This window comes from Carcharhinus amblyrhynchos, chromosome 32 (genome assembly GCF_965287045.1).
Source record: "Carcharhinus amblyrhynchos chromosome 32, sCarAmb.v2.hapA, whole genome shotgun sequence".
Taxonomy (NCBI): Eukaryota; Metazoa; Chordata; class Chondrichthyes; order Carcharhiniformes; family Carcharhinidae; genus Carcharhinus; species Carcharhinus amblyrhynchos.
This window is the reverse complement of record NC_137355.1, coordinates 12513235-12531036: the sequence shown is the minus strand read 5'-3', so window position 1 is coordinate 12531036 and position 17802 is coordinate 12513235.

The following is a 17802-nucleotide window of genomic DNA, read 5'->3' as shown; positions in this document are numbered from 1 at the left end:
TGCTGTGAGGCAGTGGTGCTAACCACTACGCCACTGTTTCCCTAGATCAGAATAAAGCCAGTTCAAAAAGATAAAGCAAAGCAAAGAAAGCTATTCAGATAGCGGCGGAAGTAACAGTTTAATTTTGTTGCAGATGGTTTAATGTATAATTCTGAGGCTGATTCAAAGTGTTGACAAATCTTTGAACTCATGGTCCGACACGTTAATAGGAAATGACATGCTTAGTAATTTTCTCCTCTTCCTCGTTTGTGTGGGAGTGTGTGATAGAAATCTGTGCACTCCTGCAAACCGTGTCTAATTAAAACAAATTGGCCTCAGAATTTGGGCAGCGCAACTTTGTCCGTGAAAATAGGGGTGGCGAGGGCCTAGTGCTATTAATGCAGAAACCCAGCTAATGTTCTGGGGACCCGGGTTCGAATCCCGCCAAGGCAGATGGTGGAATTTGAATTCGGTATCTGGAATTAAGAATCTGCTGATGACCATTGTCGGAAAAACCCAACTGGTTCACTCATGTCCTTACCCGGTCTGGCCTACATGTGACTCCAGAGCCACAGCAATGTGGTTGACTCTCGACTGCCCTCGGGCAATCCGGGATGGGTAATAAATGCTGGCCAACTAGCGATGCCCATGTCCCACGAATTAATAAGAAAAATAAAAGTGAAAAGTGGTATATGATCCATTTTAGACCTGGTAGGAGGTGCCCTTGTTTCTCCTTATCCAATGGTGCAGATTTGGCCAGAAATATCCTCACACTTTCTTCAATATTCATTCATGGGCTTCATCATGGAATCCCTTTAGTGCTTAAGGAGTCCAAATCATTTCTTAAAATCTGCAAAGGAGGCACTGTCTGAAATCATAGATTATAGAGATCATAGTATCCCTGCAGTGTGGCCTTCCAGCCCATCGAGCCTGCACTGACAACAATCCTATCCCGACCCTAACCCTGTGACACCACATTTTTATCCTGCCAATCTCTCTGACAGTAAGGGGCAATTTAGCAGGGCCAATCCACCTAACCCGCACATCTTTGGACAGTGGGATGAAACCGGAGCGCCCAGAGGAAACCCATGCAGACACTGGGAGAAGGTACAAACTCCACACAGACAGTCACCCAAGGCCGGATTCGAACTCGGGTCCCTGGTACTGTGAGGCAGCAGTGCTAACCACTGTGACACCGTGCCGCCATGGCTTGGACAGTATTTGTTGCCCATCCTGAGTTGCCATTGAGACAGTAAGCAACTGCAGTCCAACCACAGTGCAGGTACAACTGTGAAGGTTGGAAAGGAGTTTCAGAATTTTGAACCTGCGACAGCGAAGGAACAATACTGTGATACATTAAAGCTTAAAGTTTATTTATTAATTTCACAAGTAGGCTTACATTGACACCGCAGTGAAGTTACTGTGAAAATTAGAATTGCAGCAGGGAAGGAGCTGTTCTTGGGCTGGTTGGTACGAGATCTCAGACTTTTGTATATTTTTCCTGACAGAAGAAGGTGGAAGAGAGAGTGTCCGATTGCATGGAGTCCTTGATTATGCTGGCTGCTTTTCCCGAGGCAGCAGGAAGTGTAGACAGAGTCAATGGATGGGAGGCTGGTTTGGGTGATGGATTGGGCTACATTCACAATCCTTTATAGTTTCTTGCGATCTGGGTCAGAGCAGGAGTCATCTGGAAAGGATGTTTTCAATGCTGCATCTGCAAAAATTAGTGAGAGTCATAGCGGACGTGTCAAATTTCCTTAGCCTCCTGAGAAAGTAGAGGTATTGGTAGTGTCCTTGCCAGAGTGGAGAGACCAGGGCAGGTTGTTGGTGATCTGGACACCTAGAACTTGAAGCTCTTGACGATTTCCACTTCATCCCCATTGCTGTAGGCAGGGCCATGTCCTCCACTGCACTTCCTGAAGTTGAAACCTCTCTCCTTTGTTTCATTGACTTTGAGGGAGAGATTCATGTCTCCGTGGGTTTTCTCCAGGTGCTTGGTTTCCTCTAACAATCCGAGAGGTGTGTAGATTAGGTGCTTTGGCCATGCTAACTTGCCCATTAGTGCATTAGGGGGATTAGCCAAGTAAATATCTGGATTATTAAGGTAGTGCCTGGGTAAGCTGCCCTGTTGGAGAGATGGTGCAGACTCGATGGGCCGAATGGCCTCCTTCTGCATTGCAGTGATTCCTCCCTTCTTGTCCTCCAGAAGTCACTCCCCTCTCCACCAGTCCTACTTCACCCCTTCCCCCCTCACCCCCACAACCCCCTCCAACAAGCCCCCCAACACCCACAAGCTCCCCAATCCTTTCCTGTCCAAAATGCTGCAATATCTGGGCCCGGACACCAAGGCCGGAATTCTAACGCATCACCCACCACGGAATCGGATTGGGCGAGGGGTGGATACTGGAAATGTCCGTTGGCCTCGGGCAGGGTTTTACCTCGAGGCTGTAAAGTCTTCATCAAGTGACCTGCCGGCAATTTTGGCAGTGTCCACGTCTGATTGGTTTACAGCTCTTGAGGGCGGGGCCTCCTCTCGCTGAGGGGCAGAAGCCTAACCCTCGCCTATTCAGGTCCACCCTTGCCCTGTTATGGCTACGGGCACACTTGTGTTGACTGCCAATCAAAGGGGCGCTGACATTTCCTCCAGATGTGCGAGGGACATGCCCTCCCACCTCCCTATCTCCCCCCCTCCATTAAACTCCACCCACAAAGTTGTCCATGAATCTGATTGGTTAATCCTTGACCTCAAATAGCCAGGGCCCGATCCTTTCGATAACAGCAGTGAAATTATCTTCAGGTCTGACAAATATCAAACGCGTAAGGATGGAACGGGACATTATGTGACATTAAATTTTAAACCTTCCTTACATTTTAATAAGACGGCCTTTCTCTGCTAACCAAATGGATGCAACTTGTCCATATTTGAACTTGGGTTGCTATGGTAACATGGTCGGTGACATTTATTTTCTCCCAGTTTTACGGTCATGAGGTTTCTGAGGTCCAACTGTTTCAGTATTAATTAGGGTTATGTTTGAGTTATTATTAGTTGTGGTCTGCCTTGTTAGAAGTCTCTGAAATGTTGCCACTATAAACCCTCAAATGGAATGGAATCTGCTTACCTCGCATAATTAATCACAGGAGTGTGAAATAAATTGTTATAGTCTACTTTGGAACATCTTGGTGGCTGTGCATTTAGTTACCTGGGCCCGAAACTCTGAAATTCCATCCTTAAACTTCACCACAGATGTTCCACCTGCCCTAATATCACTTCATATCGTTAATGTTCCTGCCTCGGGGGCTTTTGTATACAATAATCTCTCCCTCAGTGTCAACAAAAAGAAAGAGATTGCCATCAGCTTCAGGAAGCGTAAAGGAGAACATGCCTCTGTCTACATCAATGGGAATAAGGTAGAAAGGGTTGAGAGCTTCAAATTCTCAGGTGTCCAGATCCTGTCCTGGTCCCTCCATAGTTAAGAAAGCCCACCAATGCCTCTACTTTCTCCAAAGACTGAGGAAATTTGGCATGTCCGCTACGACTCTCGCCAACTTTTACAAATGTACCATAGAAAGCATCCTTTGCAGAAGTATTGCATCTTGGCATGGGCTCCTGCTCTGCCCAAGACTGCAAGAAACTACAAAAGGTTGCGAATGTAGCCCAACCCATCAGGCAAACCAGCCTCCCATCCGTTGACTCTGTCTACACTTCTTCCTGCCTCGGGAAAAGCGGTCAGACAATCAAGAAGCTCATGCAACTCAAACATTCTCTCTTCCGCTCTCACTTTCTGTTCCCTCCTCGGGATGGATGCGTGTTGCCACATTTCGATTCACCCTCCACCCTCCATTCCGTCACTGAAGTACTACTTTTCCTACCTATTTTGTGCTTATCCCTTGAATGGTGTCAATCTTGATGCGGAGTTTTTTCATTCATTCACTGAGCCTCACTGGCTGGGCCAGCATTTATTGCCCATCCCTAGTTGTCCATGGAGGGCAGCTGAGAGTCAACCACATTGCTGTGGCTCTGGAGTCACATGTAGGCCAGACCGGGTAAGGACGGCAGATTTCCTTCCCTAAAGAACATTAGTGAAGCAGGTGGGTTTTGCCAACATTGGTTTCATGGTCAATAGGAGTGCGGCAACTAAGGGATTTTCACAATAACTTCACTGCAGCGTTAATGTAAGCCCTAGTTGCGACCCTAATCAATAAACTTTTAAATCTACACCGCACGGACTGCTCACCGCTGCCTTCACAAGGGCAATGAGGGATATTGTAATAAACCCTTGCCCTGACAGCAACACTCACCCATCCCAAGGAGGGAACCAAAAAGTGAGAGTGGAGTGAAAATTAAGCAACCCTTGTAAAATGCATGATTACAAAGCAATTTTCAGCATTCAGTATTTAAAAAAAAAAGCTATAATTGTGTTCATTGTTCCATGCAGAATACAAGGCTGACACCAGTTGTACTTTGTGCAACATTTAATTTCAGATGTTCTTACTCCAAGGAGCCTGTCAGACTATTTAATTACATTGCAGCCACTGCTTATAATTATTAATCCCAGATGGGACCAAGTTAGACTGGAGTTGGAAAGGACAAATCTGTACCACACGCAAAGGCTCCAAACAACTGTGTGGTTACCGACGAAAGAAGGAGTGATATAATTAGCAGGCAGACTACATCACACTTTGTTCTTTGTAAGGGTTTTTTTGTCCGACCGTTTGGATTTCGACGCAGGAGGGACAGGAAGGTAGAGAAAGCACATAATTAAAAAGAAAAGGACAGATCACGACCTTGTCCTGCCCGTGGGGATTCGTGGGGAAGCCGGCAGGAGGTTTCTGCCTGTTTATTGTTTGTGACCCTATTCTCTCAATTCAAGGGGTTTGGGGACAGAGGGTTAAGGACACTGCGTGAAGAGAAATTTCTACCCAGCCAAGTCTATTCTCATAAAGGGCCCCAGTAATTCATAGAATCTCTGCAGAAGGAGGCCATTCGGCCCATTGAGCCTGCAATACTGTACACTGAGCCTGTACACTGAGGAAGAATGACAACAACCCCAGCCAGGCCCTATCGCTGTATACCCAACTTGTTACTCTGGCTGTAATCCTTGGTCCTGGACTCAAATCCTGGACAAACCCCCACCATCCTTCCCTGCTGTACCCCAATCGAATTTTATAAATCTCTATGAGATCCCCCCCTCATTCATCTGAATTCCAGCAAGAACAATCCTAACCTAGTCAATAATCAGTTCATTAGATCTGGGAGCACACTTAGGCCATTCGGCCCATCGAGTCCATTCCGCCATTCGATCCTGGCTAATATGCTCCTCATCCCCATTTTCCTGTCTTCTCCCCATAACCTTTCAACCCATTCCCAATTAAAAATCTCTCTAACTCCTCCTTCAATTTACCACTTCTTTTCAATAAAATCACATTAAGTAATGTTGGGGCCACATTTTGGCCCAATCCCCCAAATTAATGAAAGAAGGTTGCAGGTTGATGAAATACAAGCGGGAAAATATCTATGTGTGATGCATTTTATTTGTTGGCATTTTCCCCCTGCATTACAGAAATTTGTAAAGAATTTACCCCACGGAAATAGGTTGTTTGGTGCTACCAAAGGACGGCACGGCAGCACTGCTGCTTCACCACTCCAGGGACATGGGTTCGATTCCCGGCTCTGGTCACTGTGTGGCGTTTGCACATTCTCTTTGTGTCTACGTGGGCTTCCTCCCACAGTTCAAAGATGTGCGGGTTAGGTTAAGTGGCCATGCTAAAATTGCCCCTTAGTGTCCTAAGATGCTTAGGTTAGAGGGATTAGTGGGTAAAATATATCGGGATATGGGGGTGGGGCCTGGGTGGGATTGTGGTCGGTGCAGACTCGATGGGCCAAAGGGCCTTTTTCTGCATTGTAGGGTTTCTATGATTCAATCCCTTCTGGTTTTCGTGCTCCCCCAATTCTATTTTGTGAAGTGGCCTTCTAACCCCATTGCCCTTATGTCTAGCTTCCCCCTTTTATACTTCAATGTTCTTCACACCAACAGCTCCCTGTGTGATAGCGAGTTCCTCATTGTGACTCATCCTTGTGACGTTGATACACAGGTCCAGCATGTCATAAAAAAAAAGCAAATGGGATATTGGGTTTTATTGCAAAGAGACAAGACTATGGAAGTAGAGAAGTGTTGTTGCAATTGTATAGGCGAGACAACATCTGGAGTACTGTGTGTAGTTTTGGTCTCTTTATTTGAGGAAGAATGTGGTGGCATTGGAGGCAGTTCAGAGGAAGTTCAGATTTATTGCGGGGATGATGTACAAGGAGAGATTAAACAGTTTGAGCTTGTACTCACTGGAGTTTGGAAGCATGAGAGGGGATCCGATCAAAATATATAACATGTTATAAGGGATTGATAAAGTAAGTATAGCCCAAACATTTCCCCTTGTGGGGCAATCAGGAACAAGAGATCATAGATATAGGTTGCGAGGTGGCAGATTTAAAACTGAGATGAGAGGCGACTTCTTCTCGCAGAAGTGGGGTGAATTTGTGGAACATAATGTGGTGGGGTCTGAATGGTTTCAAGAAGGAGATAGATATATTTCTAATAAAACCTTTTTAAAAGTTTATTTATCAGTGTCACGAGTAGGCTTACACTAACAGTGCAATGAAGTTACTGTGAAATTCCCCTAGTTGCCACACTCCGGGTACACTGAGGAAGAATTTAACATGGATAATGTACCTAACTGTAATCAGGCCATTGAGGTCGGCCTATTGGAATATGAAATAACCCGATTAAGAAGTCAATTGATAGGCCAATCAGAGAGTCTTTCCCTTGTATTTAACTGGGAGTGTCAGTTCCTCTGGCACTCTGAAGTTAGACATAGTGCAGATACATGGATTTGGGCCTGTGTCTGTGGGAGTTTGTGCATTCTCCCTGTGGTTGCGTGGGTTTCCTCCGGGCGCTCCGGTTTCCTCCCACACCCCAAAGATGTGCTCTTAGGCTGATTGGTTTTACCAAATTGACACTATTCTCCCCTGAATCTGGCTAAGTCAGGGGTTCTATTTGTAGATACACAGGGTAGAATAGGTGTAGGGTGATGCGGCGGCGCGGGCTTGTTGGGCCGAAGGGCCTGTTTCCCGTGCTGGGTTGTTCTTTGTTCTAGACTGTTGACTGATAACCCTCTGTGCACTGCGGTTGGAATTGTAAATAAAGGGGTTATGGTGAAGGGATTTCTGCCTCTGCAGACTTTCTACACTAACCCAGTACATCTTTCAGACTATGGGAGGAAACCAGAGCACCCGAAGGAAACCACGCAGACACGGGGGAGAACATGCAAACTCCTCAAGACAGTGGCCCAAGCTGGGAATCGAACCGGGTACCTGAGGCAGCATGTGCCACCTTGACGCCCACCATGTTGCCCACAGTGGGGGACAGGTGGGGAGGTGGGTTTGAGAGCAGGGAGAGATCAGTCATGATCTGATTGAATGTTAATGGACAGGCATAGAGTCAATGACCTATCGTAACTTAACCTGTCATAACTTGACTTATCATAACTTGACCTACTACCTCCTGAGTGCCTCAGAGTAACTGGATAGTAGTTCCATTTCCACCCCCCCAGCCCCCGATCCATCAGCAATGTTAACGGACAGGCAAAGAGTCGATGACCTATCATAACTTAACCTATAGTAACTTGACCTCTGCCCCAAATTCTGCCATCGCCGCATCCAGATTACTTAAAAAACACGGAAAATTATGATATTCGGATGCCGGTGTTGGGCTGGGGTGGGCCCAGTGAGAAGTCTCGCAACACCGGGTGAAAATCCAACAGATTTATTTGGTAGCACAAGCTTTTGGAGTGCTGCCCCTTCATCACTCACCTGATGAAGGGGCGGCGCTCCGAATGCTTCTGATACCAAATAAACCTGTTGGACTTTAACCTGGCGGTGTGAGATTTCTTGTAGAAAATTATAGCACAGGAACAAGCCCTTCGGCCCTCCAAGCCTGCACCGAGCATGATGCCCATCTGAACTAAAACCCCCGACCATTACGTCTGCAGAATATTGACTATTATCCACGGTGCTTTATTAACAAGAACAAGGGGGACCATTAATGCGTCTCATCCTCTGTTATTTTGTAACGAGGAGACTGATGTGGAGCACAGGCCTGTCATTTCCTCGAGGTTCTGCTGTGGAAGGTTTCGTGCCGATACTGTTTGTCAGCGGGCATCCTGCTTTTGAGGTCGAGGGGGTGTGTTTTCTCTCCATAGCCTAGTCTCTGTGGAGAGGACTTGTAAATGTGTGCCTTCTCCGCCTGCTGAGGTCGATGATTATTTCTTCGTAAACAACACAGACGAGCATTAAATGAGATGGGAGCTGAGCTCAGTGACTCCCCAGCCCGTGCCACTCATGTTTGCAATGCCAGTAAAGTGACATCGCTGGCTCGCAACATGAAGCCGCGATACTCTGTGTCCTGGCGAGTGGGGAATAGGGCAATTTTCGCCCCGTTTTTTCAACTTGCCACAGACATCAGAGGATACAAACAGACCAGCTGAGGTGGCTGCAATCTCCAGCAGTCTTCTTTGCGAAGGGGATGTGTTCTTTGGGGCCTGAGGTTCCTTTCTGATGAAGAGAGGCTGTAATTTCGTCTTCACAACCCCTACGCTCCAGTCCATGTGTGTTTAAGCAGGCGTCTCCCCCTGAGTTGTTTGGATCCATAAAATCGCCCCTGACCTTCCGATGAGTGAGAATACTCTGTCAGCAAAAACTGTTTCATTTGTCCTGACAAACCAGGGCATGAGAACTGCTTAGAAACGTAGAAACTAGAAGCAGGAGTAGGCCATTCAGCCCTTCGAGTCTGCTCCGCCAGTCACTTTGATCATGGCTGATCATCAAATTCAACATCCTGATTTCCTCCCTCCATATCCCTTGACCACTTTAGCCCCAAGAGCAAAATCGAATTCCTTCTTGAAATCATAAGAACATAAGAACATAAGAAATAGGAGCAGGAGTAGGCCATCTAGCCCTTCGAGCCTGCCCCGCCATTCAATAAGATCATGGCTGATCTGTCGTGGCTCAGTTCCACATTCCCGCCCTCTCCCCATAACCCTTAATCCCCTCGCTTATCAAAAACCTATCAACACAACGTTTTGGCCTCAACTACTTTCTGTGGGAGTGAATTCCACACATTCCCCACCCTCTGGGTGAAGAAATTTCTCCTCACCTCAGTCCTAAAAGATTTACCCCTTATCCTCAAACTGTGACCCTTAGGCTGGAATTTTACCGGAACTCCCACTCCGATTCCGGGGGCGGCCAAGGCTCGGAGAAAGGCATTCTCCATTGGCCTGGTGGGGGAATCGGACGAACCCTAGGCGGACGTGCCGATAAAAATCCAATTTAATTCTGGACTCCCCCCCACTATCGGGAACATTCTTTCTGAATCTACCCTGTCTAACCCTGCGAGAATTAAATAAATCTCCATGAGATCCCCTCTCACTCTCTTAAACTCCAATGAATATAATCCTAACTGATTTAGTCTCTCCTCAGATAACAGTTTAACCATCCCAGGAATCAGCCTGGTAACCCTTCGCTGTACTCCCTCTACAACAAGGACATCCTTCCTCAGATACAGACACCAAAACTGCACGCAATACTCCAGCTTCACCAACACCCTATACAATTAAGATTGACCATAAGATATAGGATCTGAATTAAGCCCTTCCATTTCCTTCCAGTCTTTCTTCTTACTTTACATGGAAATCCAAATTATAATTGTCTTTAACTGTGCCAAGAAGCCCTTCTCAATTCAGAGAGAGCAATGTTATATTCTGTTAGAATTTCCAGGAGCCATTCTGGACACCGGCCCAAATTCAGCCTGCACTATGTTTGACCTTGCAAATAAGACTGTAAAACAGGATAAACATGAAAGTGAGCCATTCTTTCAAAGCCAAACCACAGCGAGTGGTTCCCTGGCAGGAAAAAAATATATAATTAGACTAACATTGGCTCTGGCCTCAACGGATATGAGGGTCCTGGTGTAAACGTGATGTGACCAGGTGATATGTCAGTAGCTGGCCTCGCTTCTACCTCTGAGACGGCGTGTTCTGGGTTCTAGTCCCACACCAGAGACCTGAGCACACAAAGCAAGGCTGACACTCCAGCAGGGCTGTGGCGGGTGCTGTGCAGTTAGCAGAGCTTTCTTCCAAATTGAGATCCCAAACCAAGGCCCCTCCCTGCCCCCTCTGTTGGACAGCAGAAATCCCATGGTACCACGTCGAAGGCCATTGCCCTGGCCAATCATTATGCCTCGGGCTACATCCCAACTCCAGCGAAAACAATCCTAACTTAGTCAATCTCTCCTCATACATCATTCCCACCATCCCCAGAATCAGCCTGGTAAAACTAATACAGGCCTTTAAATGTTAAGGAATAAACTTAGAACATCCCGAAAGAAATAAACTTATAACATCCCTGTCTGAGGCTCTGGTCAGACCCCATTTGGAGTATTGAGAGCAGTTCTGGGCCCCAGATCGAAGGAAGGGTGTGCTGGCCTTGGAAAGGGTCCAGAGGAGGTTCACAAGAATGATCTCTGAAATGAAGAGCTTGTCGTATGAGGAATGGTTGAGGACTCTAAGTCTGTACTCACTGGAGTTTAGAAGGATGACGGGGGATCTTATTGAAACTTACATGATACCGCGAGACCTGGATAGAGTGGACGTGGAGAGGGTGTTTCCACCAGTAGGAAAAACTAGAACCAGAGGGCATAATCTCAGGCTAAAGAGATGATCCTTTAGAATAAAGATGAGGAGGAATTTCTTCAGCCAGGGAGTGGTGAATCTGTGGAACTCTTTGCCGTGGAAGGCTGTGGAGGCCAGGTCATTGAGTGTCTTTCAGACAGAGATAGATAGGTTTTTGATTAAGAAGGAGATCAGGGGGTTATGGGGAAAAGGCAGGAGAATGGGGATGAGACAAATATCAGCCATGATTGAATGGTGGAATGGACTCGATGGGCCAAGTGGCCTAATTCTGCTCTTATGTCTTATGGTCTTATGGTGGTATCACTCAACTATTAATCCAGAAACTCAGGTTTGAATCCCACCACGGCAGATGGTGGAATTTGAATTCAATAAAAAATACCTGGAATTAAGAATCTACTGATGACCATGAAACCATGGTCAGAAAAACCCACCTGATTCACTAATGTCCTTTAGGGAAGAAAAACCTTCCATCCTTACCCAGTCTGGCCCCCATGTGGCTCCAGAGCCAGAGCAATGTGGTTGACTCTCAAATGCCCTCTGAAGTGGAGGGCAGTCAGGGATGGGCAATAAATGATGGGCCCAGCCAGTGGCACTCACATCCCATGAATGAAAAAAATGGCAACTTGGGCTGTCCTATAGAGGGCATCCTCTGTCATTGTAGGTTGTTAAAGTAAATTGTTAACAGGCACAGGTAAAGGGCATTGATTAATTAAGTACATAGGGTACTTATAAAGAGAGACCGCATGTCCTTAGCCAGGTGCTTTTGGAGAGAGAGCATGAGGTGTCCATTGGTGAACCTGGGGCCTTCCAGGTGTTAGAGTACATCTTTAGCCCCCCCTAAGACGACCTCCTAATTTAACTTAGCAAGGTTCCTTTAAATATTATCTTTAATTACACTATCCTCTCTTGATTTGTTAATTTGTTGCATTTGTCTCACCCAAACTGTGGATTTGCACTTTGGTCATTAGGAAGGCAAATGCAATGTTAGCGTTCATTTTGAGAGGACTACAATACAAGAGCAGGGATGTACTGCTGAAGCTTTATAAAGGGCTGTCTCTTTACTCTGAGATTGTGCTTGCGGATCTTAGTCTCTCCTACAAAGGGAAACATCCTCTCCACGTCCACTCTATCCAGGCCTTTCAGTACTCTGTAAATTACAATGAGATCCCCACTCATGTTTTTAAACTCCATCGAGTACAGACCCAGAGTCCTCAAATGCTCCTCAAGCCTTTCAGTCCTGGGGCCATTCATGTGAACCCCCTCTGGACCCTTTCCAAGGCCAGCACATCCTTCATTAGATCCCTCCTTAGCAATCTTGATGGAGCCCAAGATTGCTTCCAATAATCCAAATGTGGTCTGACCAGAGTCTTATACAGCTTCAACACTGCATCCCCGCTTTTGTATTCTAGTCCTATCGAAATGTATGCTAACATTGCATTTGCCTTCCTAAAACTCAACTCAACATGCAAGTTAACCTTAAGAGAATCCCAAACTAGGGCTCCAAAGTTCCTCTGTGCTTCCAACTTCGGAATTCTCTTCCCAGTTGGAAAGTCCCTTATAGGTCATCGGACAAATATCGGTGACAATCCGCTAATACACAGGACACTGGGTCGCCCTATTCACTGAGCCCCTGCAGTTTCCAACCTAGTGGTCATCTCATTTGAGAAACATTGTGAACCGCCAACCAGAAGACAATGGTTTGGTTTCAGATGTGGCTTCCATCTTGCATCTACTCATGTTTAGACCTAAATGGAGAGGACCAGTTTAAAGATCACCTTATCAACTACCCCCTCATTAGGTGAGGACTAGCGCTCCAAAAGCTCCTGATTCCAAATAAACCTGTTGGACTTAACCTGGTGTTGTGAGACTTCTAACTGTGCCCACTCCAGTCCAACACCGCACCTCCACATCATGGGTAAGGTGGGCCGAGAGGGGTCAAACGTGGGCAACCGGGACTAGCTTAGTAGTTAAAAACAAAAGAGTGGCATGGACAAGTTGGGCTAAAGGGCCTATTTCCATGCTGTAAACCTCTATGATTCTAGCCCACCAGAAGACAGTAGTTTGCTTTCAAATGTGCCTCTAGTTTGCATCAGCTCATTGTTGGACCTAAGTGGACAGGACCAGCTTGAAGGCCCCCTGAAAGTATCACCCTCCCACTGTGTAGCGGTGCTACACAGTAAGAGCACAGTCGAGGCAGGTGAGGTGGAGAAACAGCTTGCAACAACGGATTGGCAATGGATCGCTCTTAAAACAACTGGGAGGTTACAAAGAGGCAGCCATCCCATTACTCTCATTACTCCTCGTAAAACTATAAAACAGTCTTAGTGCTTTTGTCCCTTTGGGAATACGATGCAGAAATGTGATGAGCGTTGCCAATGAGTTGAGCCAATTTCTGTCCATGCTTCTAAATCGGGTTAGAGCTGAATGGTTCTGGAGTCAACTGAGTTGTTTACTCATCTCGCAAAGCTGATCAACATAAGAAATAATTCATAAACCCATTAGCTGGAACACAACAAAGGGGGGAAATTAAGGACAGGAATTCCTTATGAGCTGATTATACTAGGGAAACAATAGTAGCCCGAGAGAGAGTTCTGATGCCACCAATTCTCAATTATAATTATAATTATAAGGATCGAGGGAATAGAAACATAGAATCTAGAAGCAGGAATCAGCCATTCGGCCCACTCCACCATACATTATGATCATGGCTGATCATCAATTTCCCGATTTCAACTCCATTGAGTCCCAACATACAAAAGGAGGGAATTCAAACCATCAAGTCTATGTTGACTCTCCGAAAGAGCATCCCCCCGCTTTCCTCGTAACCCTGTGTATTTACCATGATCAATGCACCTAACCTGCAATCCACTTTACCCCACGTAATTACCCTCCTAATCCCCCAAGAATGAAGGGGCAATTTAGCATGGCCAATCAACCCAGCCTGCAGATCTTCGGAGTGTGGGAAGAAACTGGAGCACTGGAGGAAACCCACGCAGACATGGGGAGGACATACAGACTCCACACAGTAATACATTATGGGAGTGAATACACTTGTGATTCATTCACTTGTGCCCTGAGGGATTGAGCAACGATATCAATGCAGTCAATGGGGCCCCTGCCCCCACGGCGCCTGAGTATCAGTGACTCACAACAATGGTTCTAAAGGTCACTGGCTTTGTAGATTAGCTTTATAAACTTTGTTAAATTATTGACCCATCTGAACAACATATTGGTCATCTGCTTGATGTGTTGCATTCTGGGACATTGGATGTCCAGTTGGATGGCTGGAATGAACCGGTGATATAGAAATTTAATGTCACCTTCATCTTGAGGACAACATTGGGTTCCCTCCAAATCCACAAACGTGCAATCTCCACACAGACCCGAGGCCGGGATCGAACCCGGGCCCCTGGAGGTGCGAGGCAGCAGTGCTAACCACTCTGCCACCCAAGACATCAGTGAACAGCTTCATTTGGAAAGTTTAAGTCTATTTATTGGTGTCACAAGTAGGCTTACATTCACACTGCAATGAAGTTACTGTGAAAATCCCCCAGTTGCCACACTCCAGCACCTGTCTGGGTACAAAGAACAGTACAGCACAGGAACAGGCCCTTCGGCCCCTCCAAGCCTGCACTATCACGATGCCTGCCTAAACTCAAACCGTACGCACTTACAGAGTCCATATCCTTCCATTCCCATCCTATTCATGTATCTGTCTAGTTACCCCTTAAATGCCACTGTCATACCTGCTCCCACCCTCTCCCCAGGCAGCACATTCCAGACATTCGTCACCCTCTGTGTAGGAAACTTGCCTCACACACCTCCTCTAAACTTTTCCCCACGCATCTTAAACCTATGTCCCCTAGTAGATGACTTTTCTATCCTAGGAAAGAGTGTCTTGGGTACACCAAGGGAGGATTTAGCATGGCCAATCCATCTAACCTGCACGTCTTTGGACTGCGGGAGGGAACCGGAGCACCCGGAGGAAACCCACGCAGACACGGGGAGAATGTGCAAACTCTGCACAGACAGTGACCCAAGCCAGGAATTGAACCCTGGGTCCCTGTGAGGCAGCAGTGCTAACCACTGTGTCCCCGTGCCTTCCTGGGGATTGGGAACAAGAGCAACAAGTTCTTGATATTTAATTCCTTTGCAGCGGAATCATCGAAGAGAATTGAAAGGCAATTAGAAAAATCAATCCGGAAACTATGATTAATCAGGCCTAAAAAGAATCATACAGCGCAGAAGGAGATCCACTGGATCCATTGCGTTTATACCTGTTCTTTGATAAAGAACACTAAATTCCTTGCTCTTTCTCTCTTTCTCTCTCCCTGGCATGCTTTATCATAGAATCCCTACAGCGCAGAAGGAGGCCATTTGGCCCATCGAGTCTACACCGACCACAATCCCACCCAGACCTTATCTCAAAAATCCCACCTATTTACCATAGCTAGTTCCCCTGATACTAAAAGGCAATTTCGCATGGACAATCCAGCTAACCCACACATAAGAACATAAGAAATAGGAGCAGGAGTAGGCCATCTAGCCCTTCGAGCCTGCCCCGCCATTCAATAAGATCATGGCTGATCTGACGTGGCTCAGTTCCACTTTCCCGCCTTCTCTCCATAACCCTTAATCCCCTTGCCTACCAAAAACCTATCAACCCGCGTCTTAAATATATTTAGCGAGGCAGCCTCCACCACTTCAACGGGCAGAGAATTCCAGAGATTCACCACCCTTTGAGTGAAGAAGTTCCTCCTCAACTCCGTTCTAAACCGCCCCCCCCTTTATCTTGAGGCTGTGCCCTCTAGTCCTGCTGTCCTTTCTGAGCGGGAAGAGCCTCTCCACCTCTATCCTATCCATCCCATTCATCATCTTATACGTCTCAATGAGATCTCCCTTCATCCCACATCTTTGGGCTGTGGGAGGAAACCGGAGCACCAGGAGGAAACCCTCGCAGACATGGGGGTAAACGTGTAGACTCCACGCAGACAGTGACCCAAGGCCAGAATCAAATCTGGGAGCTTGGCACTGTGAGGCAGCAGTGCCAACTGCTGTGCCGCCATGATACCCCTGGGAAAAGATGTAACCGATCTCCGAACTTCAGATTGGCAATGTTATTTGGATTTACGTTCTAGGTCTGAGTTGTACCAGTCCAGTTGTACATCCACCAGGCTAATATGCAGACGATAACCAGCTTGAGTTCACAATGCAGGCTAGATCTATGAGATGCTCGGAATATGTCACACAACTGCAGATTAAAGATCCCTGGTTGATAATACATCCAAAAAGCCATTTCGGGGAACAAGGCTTATTAACTATGTGCGTGCGGGCAGGATTTGACTAATGGTGCAGGGAGGCAGCTGGGTAAATAGAAGGACACATCCGAAAAGTCTTTTGTTTGGAAGCAGTGATGAGTGGAATTTGACAAGGAGTCGGTGTGCTGTTCCTCACATTGTTCATGACTTGGATATATACTAGGATATTAAATGGAGCGTCTTGTTCTGCAGATGGTAGCACAGAGAGCAGCAAGCCAAACTGTGGAGCGCAGGCAATTATTAGTCAGAAAGATAGAGAGATGTCATGGACAGGAGGCTGACAAATGGGTCTCCGATCTGAATAAATAAATGGCCTCTGCGAATAAGTGAGAGAAAAATTAGTTCTACAAAGCGATGCGGCACAGTGTTAGCACTGCTGCCAGGGACCTGGGATAGTGGTCAGTGCAGACTTGATGGGTTGAATGGCCTCCTTCTGCACTGTAGGGGTTGTATGATTCTATGACTCTATTCTGGGTGGCACAGTGTTTAGCGCTGCTGCCTCACAGCGCCAGGGACCCAGGTTCGATTCCAGCCTCGGGTCACTGTCTGTGTGGAGTTTACACATTCTCCCCGTGTCTACATGGGTTTCCTCCGGGTACTTCAGTTTCCTCCCACAGTCTAAAGATGTGCGGGTTAGGTTGATTGGCCTTGCTAAATTGTCCTTTAGTCTCAGTGGATTAGCAGGGTGAATATGGGAGGCTACGGGAATAGGGCCTGGGTGGGATTGTGCAGACTAAATTGGTTGAATGGTCTCCTTCTGCACTGTGGAGATTCTACCTCTTGAATGCCTTGATCGAACACAATACAAGGGAAGGGCACAGGCTGAACTCGGAATTGAACTTGGACCCTGAGATTAAAGGAATCATGTTTAACCAGCTGAGCTGCCCAGATGCAGGGGTGAAAGGTGAGTGGGATATTGGGAAGAGTCTTCCCGTTCCGTTGCCACAGGAATCGTAGCGGGCAAGGCACTGACAATGGAAAGGTCCTTTGATCTTGGTTGGGTTTTTCCAGTTTCGGGGGCAAGCGGGTCTGGAAAATCCCTGAGTTAAGACACGGACAGCAGATTTTTGGAGTGTCACAGCGAACAGTTGACAGGAGGAGATGGCTTGTGACGCGGGCTGTCCATTCACTATCGCCTACTCCGGACTTCAACTGTCTCCGGCTTGGGTCACTGTCTGTGTGGAGTTTGCACATTCTCCTCGTGTCTGCGTGGGTTTCCTCCAGATGCCCCGGTTTCCTCCCACAGTCCAAAGATGTGCGGGTTAGGTTAATTGGCCATGCTAAAAATTGCCCCTCGGAGCCCTGAGATGCGTAGGTTAGAGGGATTAATGGGTAAATATGTTGGGATATGGGGGTACGGCCTGGGTGGGATTGTGGTCTGTGCAGACTCGATGGGCCGAATGGCCTCTTTCTGCACTGTAGGGTTTCTATGATTTCTAAGAACATGGGGACAGGAATTGGCCGCTGCAATTTCATCTCAATTGACAACCCAGTCATGGTCAGATGAGCTTCGCCACTTCTAACGAGCAAACATTGACAGAGTTTGCAGTGAGGGGGGAATGCGTCAAATGGTATGTGAAGGCAGCAGGCAAAGAGAGCTCAGTGCACATTTCACTCCTCCACCAATTCCACTCCAAATGAACAGGGAGTGATGGAAGTCAAATTTGGAGCCAAATGGTTTCATATTTCCTTTTAATTAGGCTGGCAATGGAGGAATGACAAAGCTGGTTGCTCAGAATGGCACGTCTTTCATTTAATTTCTTAA